This window comes from Capra hircus, chromosome 4, assembly GCF_001704415.2.
Source record: "Capra hircus breed San Clemente chromosome 4, ASM170441v1, whole genome shotgun sequence".
NCBI lineage: Eukaryota > Metazoa > Chordata > Mammalia > Artiodactyla > Bovidae > Capra > Capra hircus.
The window spans coordinates 38,913,030-38,925,506 of record NC_030811.1 but is presented as its reverse complement, the minus strand read 5'-3'; the positions used below and the strand labels follow the sequence as shown (position 1 = coordinate 38,925,506).

At 40.4% G+C, this 12,477-nt stretch overlaps 1 protein-coding gene across 1 annotated transcript in view; it reads right to left on the bottom strand.

Annotated features, from left to right (window-relative positions):
* The window catches only part of RALA (RAS like proto-oncogene A), a 60,932-nt gene extending 57,250 nt beyond the window's left edge, over positions 1–3,682 (bottom strand). Inside the window, exon 1 of the mRNA XM_018046991.1 lies at positions 3,436–3,682. The gene's annotated coding sequence lies outside the window, so the exon portion shown is untranslated. The remainder of the gene's footprint in view (positions 1–3,435) is intronic.

Below are 12,477 nucleotides of genomic sequence, written 5' to 3'. Positions count from 1 at the left end.
ACAATCATGATCTGTTTAGAAACTGGGGATCTTTGCCCCACCTTCACAATGTATTTGGGGGTAGAAGTCATTTCATAATCTTGCCGTGTTTTATTCTCCAAGATGACATTGACAAACCCTGATATTTAGTTTCAATAAGTGAATTCTGCAATGGAACTGGATCCCAGACTTCAAAGAGATTATGTGTGTCAAGCATTATGTCTGTCTACTGAGTCTGATACAGGACTCTAGTTGTGGTGTATTTTAAGAATACTAATATATTTTATGGAAGCCTGCTTTTTGGATCAGAGAGAATACCCGCCGATGTTGAGAAATTAAGTTTTCACCTGCAGATGTAATAAGTCAAAGATACAAATTATTTTCTATAATTTATTCAAACATCTTTAAGAACTTGGAGCTTTAATTTAATTTTTTCTATATTGTAACCAAATCCTTATGAGAGCAATAAAGTAGTAAGAAAGATGTTTTAGAGCTAAAGAAAACAAAACGAATAACTGTTACTAATGGGAGCTGGAGTATAAGTTCTCATATCTCCTTCGGTCCAAGAAAGAGCTAAAACACAAGATTTCAGGAAGGTCACTACAAACAAGCCTCCAATAGTCTTCTCAAATAGGGACTATTCCGCTACTTGAAAGGTAAAACGTAATCATCAAACACCAAAGTTGAGTTCCTAATAATTTACTCTCCCAGGACACTTACATGAACAATGCCCAACCATTTTTTAATCATGGCACATGCAGAAGGGGATAACATATGAAAGGTCATAAACAGAAGACTGGCTGCTGTCTGAAGCCACCTGGCCAGGGTCAGTGGTTACCCCAGGCCCCATTTGATGGCCAAGAATACTGAGGAGATCAGTATCTTTGCTTTCTTAAAGCTCAGCTAAATCAAAAACTGAATTTTTTTCTCAGTCTTTTAGGATTAACTGCAATAGCCAATGCTCTCAGCAATCATCACTTCAAAATCCAGATGATGTTACTCACTAGTGGCCCAGCTTCCAGCAATTAACTGCACTTAGCCTTAGTAAACTATGGAAAAGTTACCTCCTGTAGTGTGGAGATTAAAAATAATACAAGTAAAGTTCTTATCACAGTGCTTGGCAGGCAGTCAATGTAGGAGGACTGCTATTATCAAGAGGGTTGTTAAAATAAGGGAAATCTGACCTCTGTATAGTGGTTACGTCACTGAGATAAGAAACTGCAAGCTTTGGTCTCCTTAGTGTCTAAAATGAAAACTTCATAAAACAATGAAAACCATGAACCATCTCCCTAGTTCTTCAAAATCACAATCTTTTCCCCATGAATACTCACAGCCTCTTAATCCAATATTTTAAAAGTAACTGACTTTGCAATCCATGTACACGTGTATATTACACTGGTACGCACAGATACAAGAAGTGAACTGATAACATTTATTTCTGTTCTGCAGAAGCTAAGCTTGGAAAACCAGTGCAGGACCAGACAGTTGGAGAGAAAAGAAGGTATCAGCGCTTTTTTATCTGAACCTCACTACAGTGAAAATAACCCAACCATCCACAGGCAAAAATTATCTCCCTGCACAAATGGTAGACAATATTCTTTCCTATAATTAGCCCCTTTTCCCTGAAAGCCCTGCAAAGAAAGTGTTGTATGAAGAATTACTTCAAAATAATTGATACAGATGACTGCACACTGAGCAGACACACTGGAGAACAGCATCTGGATCACTGAAAAATCGTGTGAAAGTCGCTAATTGGTAAGTCATGTCAAGGTCATAACAAGAGAACTTGTTATGTCAGACTTCATGCATCCACGGGAAAAAAAATGAGCCATTATAAGCAATTTTGTGATGTACCACACTATCCCAACAGTGGTAACTCCCAATTTTCTGTTTGATTAAGATAGGGTATGGTTACAAACTCCAAATACAATTTACTATCACCAGGAAATCCTGATAATCCTGGGCAAAAAAAGCTCAAGTGTAAACATTTCCGACTGAATCACAACACCCCAAATATAATTTTAATCTTTCATGGTAGGATAGTTTTGGAAGGATGGCAAAGGATTCTTCTTGATTTGTCCTTTGACCATGCTACAAAATCTGCATGTGCCCCAAAACTGAAACAAAAACACAAACAAACAAACAAAACACCTTAGCCCAACAAAATAAATGACTACTAGAAGGCTACTGTGAGATCACCTACACATTCATTCACTCGGTGAAGAATTGTGTGAATAACTTCTATATTCTGGGCACATGCCATGTAAGCACAGGGATGAGAAAGACATGACTCTGACCCTGAAGACATTCAAAAACTAAAAATAATGTTTTAAGAATCACAAGTCATTTTATAATATTGCATTAATAGAGACAAAAACGTAAGCTAGTAAGACACACTGAAATACACTAAGAGGAATAACTTTCCTTTAGTGGAAATGAGTTTACTAATGAAATGCGTTATTCAATATGTGGAGCATGATTAAAGTCGGAATTTATTTCCAGGACAAGAATTAACTCATGACACATATTTTATAACGATCTTCTCCCCGCCTCCCCGCTCCCGACACAATTCGTAAATTAGGTGCTTTTCAGCTTGACAGGTAGGGCGTGGTCCTGGAGTTCTCAAACAACGTCAACGACACTTGGATGAGCTCTCACAAGTCTGGACATTCAGGTTCCCAAGAAAAGGCCAGTCAACTCCCTGATTCTCCCTAAACCTTGAAACAACACTGCCACCTCTCTGCGCCGTCACCTCCGCCCACTTACACACACATACCCAGCCTGGAGCACACACATCACATCTTTCACTTTTGGAAAACCTTTAGAACGAACCACGGAGGAAACACCCCCTTGCTCAAAACACCCTTATCGCGTCCTCGTTTCAGAGGCTTGATTCCTGACTATTGGCTAAACCTGTGCAAGAGCCCAGGACCGGCTATTTAGTTCAGTGCGGACCATCTAATGACTTCAACCTGTAAAACCCGTTCCTTTAACTGGCACAAAACCCCACCAGAGATGTTTAAAAAGCAACTGCCCGCAAACAGACAAGGAGTGGAAGAAAGGGAAGGAGGGGAGAGGGGCGGAGTGAGGCGCGGGGACTGCGGCGTCGGGTCCCCCAGGTCGCGGGCACCGCCCAGGCGGGGACCTCGGCGCGGCGGGCTAGAGATGCAGAGTGACCTTCCGACGAGGCCAATTCAACGGGGTGCCGGGCTCGGGGGACCCCGCCGCAACCTCCCGCTTTCAGGAGGTGCACTAGCCCGCACAGCGGCGAACACGGCGCCCCGGATTCCAGCTCGGGCTCGTCCCGCAGCTGGTTCCCGGGCAGAACGCGGGAGGTGCAATCTCGGCGTCCGGGCCCTGCGTCTGGGCCTCGGATCGCCGCCGCCCGGACACACCCCCGCCGCCGCCCAGGCGGCCCCAACCCCTCCCGGGCCGGCCCGGGTGGGCACCGCTCACCTGCACGGCAAGCCGGTCAGCAGCCCCGTGGGCTCCGGAAGCCGCGGCTGAGCTGGCTCCAGCCGGATAGTGCTCCGCTCTTGTAGTCTAGGAGGCTCCGCGCCGGGAGCGGCAAAAGGAGGAGTCCGACAGGCGGCGGTGGAGCCTGGGCGGCAGGAGGAGGTGGAGGAGGACTCCGGGCGCTCCGCTCTCAGGAGATCCACCCTCCTCCTGGCCGCTCTGCAGCAGCTGCCGCCGATCACTTCCGGGGCGCTGGGGAGTGGGGCGGAGCCGGCTGGGAAGCAACTTCCTGTCTGCGAGCAGAGAGGAGGGTGGGGGGCCGGGGCTGGAGAACAATGGCCGAAGGGCGCGGGCTGTCCTATGTCCACGCTGAGTGTTGAGGGCGGGCTTCACGGCCTTTACGGCGGCTCCACCCCCGGCTCTCTGCGCTGGCGAGGTGAAGTCACCTCCCGGGGGCCCGGGAGTGGCCGCGGGCCTCGCTGAGTTTCCCGGATCTCGGCGCCACGACGTCCTTGTCTCTCTTCTGGGGACCAGGAGGGGGTTTTTGGAAGGAGGGGGAAGAGCGGAGGCCGCCATCTTGCTTCTAGAGGGCAGCCCCTTCTCCCGGGGCGTCCTAGGGTGGAGGCAACTTTTTTGTGAACGGGGTTTCCCGAGTGGAGCCGGCGACGTGGCTCGTCGAGGGCCGAATCCCGGGAGATGAGTCAGTCGCCTGCCTGGCTGGAGGGTCTGGTGGCCGCCCTGGGCTTCCTATTCTGCTGATCCGTAGAGAACTCGCATCGGCGAATAGTCTGGGATCCTTTCCTGGGATTCCCGAGCCTCCTACGACACTGCGGCTCTGATGTCTGGTGTGGCATTGAGATCAACCCGTAGCCTCATCGTGTAATTTGGGAGCCTAAATTGGAAGTAATTCCACTAAATCTTTTGCTTTATTTAATCCAGCCACAGGTTCGAAATAAGATCGTTAGACTAACATCCGTTAGCAGCTACAGTCTTGTCTCTTCTCCTCCAGCCTCCCCACCCTCCAACTGAGTATCAACTCTGCGCTTACACAGTCCATTCAAAGGATGCCCAGTCTAGTGAAAACAAATAGTTACGGTTGGAAGTGTAGTATATCAAAATATAGAGAGAAAAGAATGGATGAGTTTATTGAAACTGCTTTAAGCTCTTAAAGTGGGGATTTTACAGCACCAGAAATGGGTGGAGATCCTGGCAAAAAAAGGACGTGCAGCAGCAAAGGAACAAATAGTATTGAAAAGTCTGAGTAGTAAGTACAGTTCAAGCCTGGGCTGCTGAAAAAGAATCTGAAGTAGTAGACAGGAGCCAAACATGAATCGTCTTATGCTGTGCTGAGGCAATGAATAGAGGAATGACCTTGGACAGATTGATAATACATTAAGTTGGTGGATAGATAGCTGAGGGGAGGAGCAGAGCAAGCAGAGAGCTTGTAGACCAGGGGCCATTACAGAAATCAAGAGAAAAGAACCATAATGTGAGTGGGAGTGAACATCCAAAGATGAATTCCTAAAGTGCAGAATGCCAAATGAATTGGTTATGATAATTGATTCATGGGGGGCAGGTGCTTGCTGGGTAAAAGAATGGAAATGACTGTAAGTATGCCTTGTCCTGCTTTTGAGGGGAGGATAAAGGTGTATTTTACAAATAGGGAAGGATTGGGATGGGTAGGGTGCAGATAATAAATGCCATTTTGGACCTGGTGGATTTTCAGCGTGGATGGTGCCGTCTAATGGCAGTTGCTATATATATCTAGAGCTCTGGGTAGGATGTGGTATGAAGTAACAAACACCACAGGCTTGTATTACCACATTCAAGCCAACTGTGCAGTCTCACTTTATTGGGCACAGATTTAAAACCACTTCTCCTTTCTTCCAACTTTTTCTTGGGAAAAATGGTGAAATATTACATTTTAAAAATCCCCATTTGGTGATATATGCTTAATGGCCTTCTAAGGACAATAAAAGTTAGGCTTGTGCCAGTTGCTAAGTCACTTCAGTCATGTCTGACTCTTTGTGATCCCACGGACTGTAGTCCACCAGGCTCCTCTGTCCATGGGAGTCTCCAGGCAAGACCACTGAAGTGGACATTTCCTTCTCCAGGGGATCTTTCTGACCCAGGAACAAACAAACATCTCCTGTGTCTCCTGCATTGCAGGCAGATTCTTCACCACTGAGCCATCTGGGAAGCCTATAAAATTAGGTTTGCAAAAGCTGAATATGACAATTATAGCTAGTATAGCATAGTATTTTTAAGAGTCTTTTTTGATTTTTATTAAAAGCAGATGAGTATTTATTTATTTGGCCCCGTGGTACACCATGGGGAATCATAGTTCCCTGACCAGGGATCAAACCTATGTCCTCTGCTTTAGGAGTGTAGAGTCTTAACCACTGAACTGCCAGGGAAATCCCTATCTTTCTTACTTTAATTAAATTTAAAAAATTTAATAGTTGACAAGGCTTTAAACTGGCCATAGATGGAGGATTGAGGATGTTAGACTGCACAGATACCTGTTGAATGGAGAACTAGAAGGAGGATGACTCAGAAGAGTGAGCAATGGAAACACGATGAAAGACAACTTCAAGTTAGCCTGTCTCAGCTGCTTCTTGGTTGTTTACAGCTATGCTAACCTAGCTTAAAATAGTCAGAAATAGAATGGATCATTTTTGAGCAGAGGCTTCAGAAAGCCACAAATAGCAAAAGCCCTATAAATAATAGCTACAGCAACAATCCAAAGACTAATTATTAGTTATTCTATATTCCTGTATAACAGCATTTTTTAAATACACAAAAAAATAAACTCTCACCTTTAGTTCTTAGATTATTCAAATACATTATTCTCAATTTTCCTGGAATAGAATTACATTTAGGTGTAGTAAACAACCATATAATGGGTAATATACTGAACTCTAAATGAGAACAATGATCTTGAGGTCCAAAGTTCTTTTCACCATATGACCCCAGCAAAGTCATTTAACCTCTCAGTGCCCTAGCTTCTTTGACTATAAAATAGAGTTAATAATAACTTTCTACCAGTCTGCCTCTCAGAGATATTACAAGAAATAACATATATATTGCTTTAAAAGCTCTTTGAGGTACTTGGATGAAAGGGCATAATGGTAAGTATATGTTATTAATAATCAGCACTAATATCCAGTAGAATGCATAAGCATTTCAAGATTTGCTTCCTGAACAACTCGAAGAACATGAAGGATTCTGTTTTAAAATATACTTGGATTTCTTCTTGACTTGTTCATTCAATTTTTATTGTTTATAAACCTACCTTATTTATGAGGAAAAAAGGTAAGAAGTTTTAGTAACTGTAATTCTTACATTTGCTTGTAGCTAATTATGCTTTTGGGAGAAGTGTAAGATAGGTATGTATGCTTTTGTCAGAATTACATTTTAGAATTAATGATCAGTTTACTGCAGTCATTTAACTGGAATTTTCTATTAAAGCATTACTCACATCCCCATAGAATAGTAATTTACATGTAGTTACATGTTTGAAGTATGAAGGTAAGTGCATAAATCTGTCATTTTCATCATTGTTTGATCAGAAATATATAATACATAGTCCTCTGAGGTCTTGTCCGGCGTCTATCCCCAAAGTAGATGAAATTTTGCCTCTTAGATTGCCCTCAATATTTCTCTTTTGAAAGGTGTATGTGTATATAAACATTCATTTAAATATATTCATGGCTATATAATGTGCATGTTTATTTTATATACCTGCTTATATATCAATTTATTAAAAATATATTAATGTATAATAAATATACATATAGTAATGACAAAAGCCATGTAGATGTATTGGGAATAAAGTGAGAAAGTAGTTGGTTACTAGCAGTTTATCCCTATTGGTGGAAAAAGAACTCAAAATACATGTTTTATTATTAGCAGAGTTGTAAATATTATCTGTGATACCCATGGTATATTAACATTTGTATTTCATTTTGTTTTCATAACAACTTTGTAAGACATGCATTGTTTAAAAAAAAAACAGGCTCAAGGGTTTGAAGATTTGCCTAAGAGCTGAAAGACTCGCTACAAATTGTCAAGTAGCCAAGTCAAACTCAATCTCTTATCCTGAGACTCTCAAATTAGCCTTCTTTCTAGGACTTCATAGATTGCTACCAGCTTGATATGGCAGTTATTTGCATTTCTGGCTTATGATTGATTGCCTGTTAGAATCTCAGAAATCCAGCCAAATTTAAATTTTTTAAACTTAAACTGCTATTCTTACGTTTATAGAGATGCCTTTACCACCTTGAAGACATACATTTTGTTTTATTCATCTTCATGGTGTCAGGTGTAAGTAATCAAAATATTTTAGGGATAAGAATAAAAAGTATATTGTGATGGTTAGTTGAATAGGAAAAATAAGTGATCACCCTAGAAACTTTTAGGTGTGTGTGTCCATTTTCAGCACATTTAGGTAAAATTTTGTTTTGATTTGTTTTTTAGCTTAAGTTTATGAGACTCATAAGTTTATGAGACTCTGTTTCCTGCTTCACTTTTACTGACATTAGGCCTAAAGGGGTAGATTTACATAGGTGCCATGACAGTTGCTTGTGTAATGTTTCTGCCCTAATGTTGTGGCCACTCTAGTGAGAATGCATAAAGAATGGAGGTCTGACATTTAGACTTTATAATCCTGCCCTTCATTCCCACTTTTGTGGACCACGTATTTCCATACTTGTTCTGTAGGGATTAAAGGCTAAGACCACTAGATCAGTGGTTCCCAAGTGTGACTGCTAACTTCAGAACCACCTGTACAGACAGTCCCTGATTTTATGATGGTGTGAAAGCAATACATGTTCAGTGGAAACCATACTTGGAGTTTCGAAGTTTGAACTTTTCCTGGGCTAGCCATATGGGCACAACACACTCTGTCATGAGGCAGCTTCCAGTCAGCTGCGAGACACAAGGGTAAATAACTGCTTTATCTCCAACCATCCTATGCCCAGACAACCATTCAGTTTTTCATCTTGACTACAGTGTCAATAAATTACATGAAATTTATAAAATAGATTTATTATAAAATAGGTATTCATGTTAGCTGATTTTTCCCAACTGTGGACTAATGTAAGTGTTCTGAGCACAATCAACTGACTAAGCTCAGTTATGATGTTCAATAGGTTAGATTTTTAACTTATGTTATTTTCAATTTATGATGGATTTATTGAGATATAACCCCATCATAAGTTGAGGAAGATATGTTTAGCTTTAAAGGAAATTCAGATTCTTGAGTCCCATTCTAAACAAAGTAAGTCTTGGGTAAAACCTTATATGTATATTATATAAATTTAAATATATAACAAATATAAATAGTTCTGTTTATAGCTATAACACCTTCAAATTCTAATCAGTTAGGTTTGGGAAGTTCTGGTTTACTAACTTACCCAATGTCACCCAGAACCCTAAACAGAGCCAGAATGGACTCAAATTTTATGAATCTGAGTTAAGCACTTTTCAGTGGACTTTTGCTGTCCTTTCACTGACTAAGTATGATGGGGTGGAATGGAGAAGTGAAGGAAAAAAATAGCAATTTCAGTTTAAAATTTTTTTCTATCATATTCTGCTGCATGGTTTTTGGATTAAATGAGTATCTATAGAGTACTTAGAACAGTATCTGGCACATGTCTAGTACATGTAGGTGAAATGTTAAATGAGTAGGTTAAATGTTAAATGAATACTGTTGTGTAGAACATTTACTTTGCTCAGGGTTAATAAGGTAAAATTGAATTAGATATAAACATTTTCTATGTAGAAAAAAATGTGTATAAATAACAGTGGCATCCTCAGCTTTTGTGTATGTGTGTTTTGGAAGCCCTGAATTTGTATAGCTGAAAATACCTCTATACTGCTTCTTTTCATCTTTTTTGACACATTAAGAGAAATGTTAGGAATTATTAAATGAAGTTTTGGATTTGTAGCTGTATAGTATTTTTATATTCTTTTATTTAAGATGTAATTACAGTTAAAGTGCATTGGATGATGTATTTTGGGCTTCCCTGGTGGCTCAGACGGTAAAGATTCTACCTGCAATGCGGGAGACCTGGGTTGGACAGATCCCCTGGAGCAGGGCATGGCAACCACTTTAGTATCCTTGCCTGGAGAATCCCCAAGGCCAGAGGAGTCTGGTGGGATACAGTCCATGGGGTTGCAAAGACTCGGACACAACTAAGTGACTAAGCACAGCACAGCATAATGTATTTTATACTGTCCTTCTATCACTGAATTAGCTCTAAAATTGATTTTTACTATTGTGAAATCAAATATTCATTTTTTAGAAGCCATTGTCTGCTTAGATTGATCTTGCAAATGAAATATTTCCCTTGAATTAGGGAGTAGATATACTTGGTTCTATTTAATGTCCGTCCTTCTCTTCAGGTTTCTTTCATAATCTTTCAACCTTGAATAAGGTTTTATACTTTTTAACTATAAATAAAACTGTGCATTTTTCTCACCAGTAAATGAAGAATCTATTTTGATATTTTAAAGAGCTCTTGATTACATTTTGACAAAGTCTGTGAAAATATACCTCTGGTCAGGATCTATCATTGTGAAAATTAATACCCATTTTAGTTTTGTTCAGTTTTATAAGTTGTATTATTTTTCAGAAGAATCACTGCATACCTAGCATCAATATCTAGTGAAAGTGGAAGTGTGAGTTGCTCAGTTGTGTCCAACTCTGTGACCCCAGGAACTGTAGCCCACCAGGCTCCTTTGTCCATGGAATTCTCCAGCCAAGAATACTGAAATGGGTTGCTATTCCCTTGTCTAGGGGGGTCTTCCTGACCCAGGGATCAAACCCAGGTCTCCTGCATTGTAGGCAGATTCTTTATCATCTGAGCCACAATTCTTGGGCTTCAATGGCTTCTATTAATATATTCTTGTGTGTCTGTGTCTGTATGGGTGTGCAGGTGGGTGTGTGGGTATACAAATACACAGAATACCTTCATATCTTCCTGTAGAATACAAATCTAGTCTTTAATATACTTCATTAAAATGAATTATTGTATCATAAACAAATTGATTTGTCCTAGAAAAGGGTAAAGGTGGGGATAGACTAGAACAAAAAGGTATTTATAAAATCAGGATGAATCTGGTAGGTAGCAAGGATTATACCAGAAGATACAGATCTAAGAAACCAAAAGAAAGAATTAGATGCCATCCATTGGGAAGCAACTGACTATTTGAGTCCAGAGTCAGCCAAGGAAAGGGAATTAGATTGCCATTTATTGAATATTTATTATATTTCAAACATTGTACCAGGCACCTTACAAAAGAAGGGATGTCTGGCTATGTCCCATGAATCTGGATGGTTTGAGTCTTGGGGAATCAGAGAAAGAGGCATAAATCTCTTTCCTGGTTTTACACTGAGAATGAATTACACTATGCAAGTCAGTCCTTCTGGAGAGGTTTGTGGGGTACATATTATGGTCAAGACACAAGTCTCCTGAGTGTTCTTATTTTTGCCACATTCTCCTTTCTTTGTTTTCTTTCTTTTTCTCCATTTAAAAAAATCACCCATTAAACTTCCTCTACTTCCCATTCCATCTATTCTTCACTTCCTGTCTCTCCATCTTTACCTCTTCTCTCAAGCCATTTGTTCAAGGACTTTGCTACATGCATCATCCCAATTTTTAACTTACCTAGACTACTGTGCTGGATATTTTATAGGCATTCAAGAGATTATTGGCTATGGAAATATTTTAGAATGATAAGCAAATGGTATTTCACTTATATCTTGGCATCTTAGTCAAGTGAAAAACAGTATATCTTTATACTCTTAAAACAATAGGCATTTTTGTAGACTTCAGGATTATTCAATAGTTTCATTAATTTTCTGAGAGACAGAAAAAAATCAAGGGAGGATGAATAGATACTATGATCTTTGGGTTTGGCCTGAAGGTTATTAAGGATTTCAATGAAAATGGAATCCATGCAGGGGAAAGGCCCAAAACGAAACAGATGAATTAGTTTCCTAATGCTGCTGTGACAAGTTATCATAAACTTAGTGGCTTAAAACAACACACGCTTATAATCTTACAGTTCTGCAGGTCAGAAATCCTACCCAGTGTTCACTGGACTACAATCCAGCTGTTGCCTAGGTACATTCTAGAGTCTGCTTGTTTTCCTTGGCTCATGGCTTCCTTCACCCTCAAAACCAGGAGCATCATGTGCCTGCCATCTCTCTGCTTCTCGCAACTCTTTCTTCCACTTCTAGGGACTCTGGTGATTACATTGAGCCCATCTGGATAATCAAGGATAGCTTCTCTACCTTAAAATCAGCTGATTAATTCCATCTGGGACCTTAATGTCCCTTTGCTATATAACCTAACCTAATCAGAGATTCCAGGGATTAGAACATAGACATCTTTGGGGAGATGGGTATTATTGTTTTTTTATGTATTTACTTATTTTGGTGGCTCAGGCAATAAGGAATCTGCCTGCAATGCAGGAAACCCAGGTTTGATACTTGGGAAGGGAAGACGCTCTGGAGAAGGAAATGGCAACCCACTCCAGTATTCTCGCCTGGAGAAATCCATGGACAGAACCTGGCGGGCTACATTCCATGGGGTCCCAAAGAGTCAGACATGACTGAGCAACTAACACTTTCACAGTTGACTTAGAGAGAGGGGTATTATTCCATCTCCAACAAAGGAGAGGATCCAGGCAGTCCTAAAATAAAAGGGACAAATTATGGCTTTAAGTAAATGTCATACTTTGGAGGAATAGATAGCAACAAAGAAGTGCTAAAGACAGGATAGTTCATGACATTGGAAATAACATTTTCATAGATTGGCAGAAAGAACTTGGATATGTCATGTAATTGTTACAGAAAACAACACAAAGGCAATTTGTACTGGCATAAAATATTAAAATTTCAGGAAAGAATTCAAAGTGTACTACTTATCTCTTGAAAGACTCAAAAATAATCACTATAGGCAACTTTATGCAAGTCATTCAAACAAGAAAGCCTGTTTCTCTGAAGTTTAATAAAATTACAAAAAAGATTTT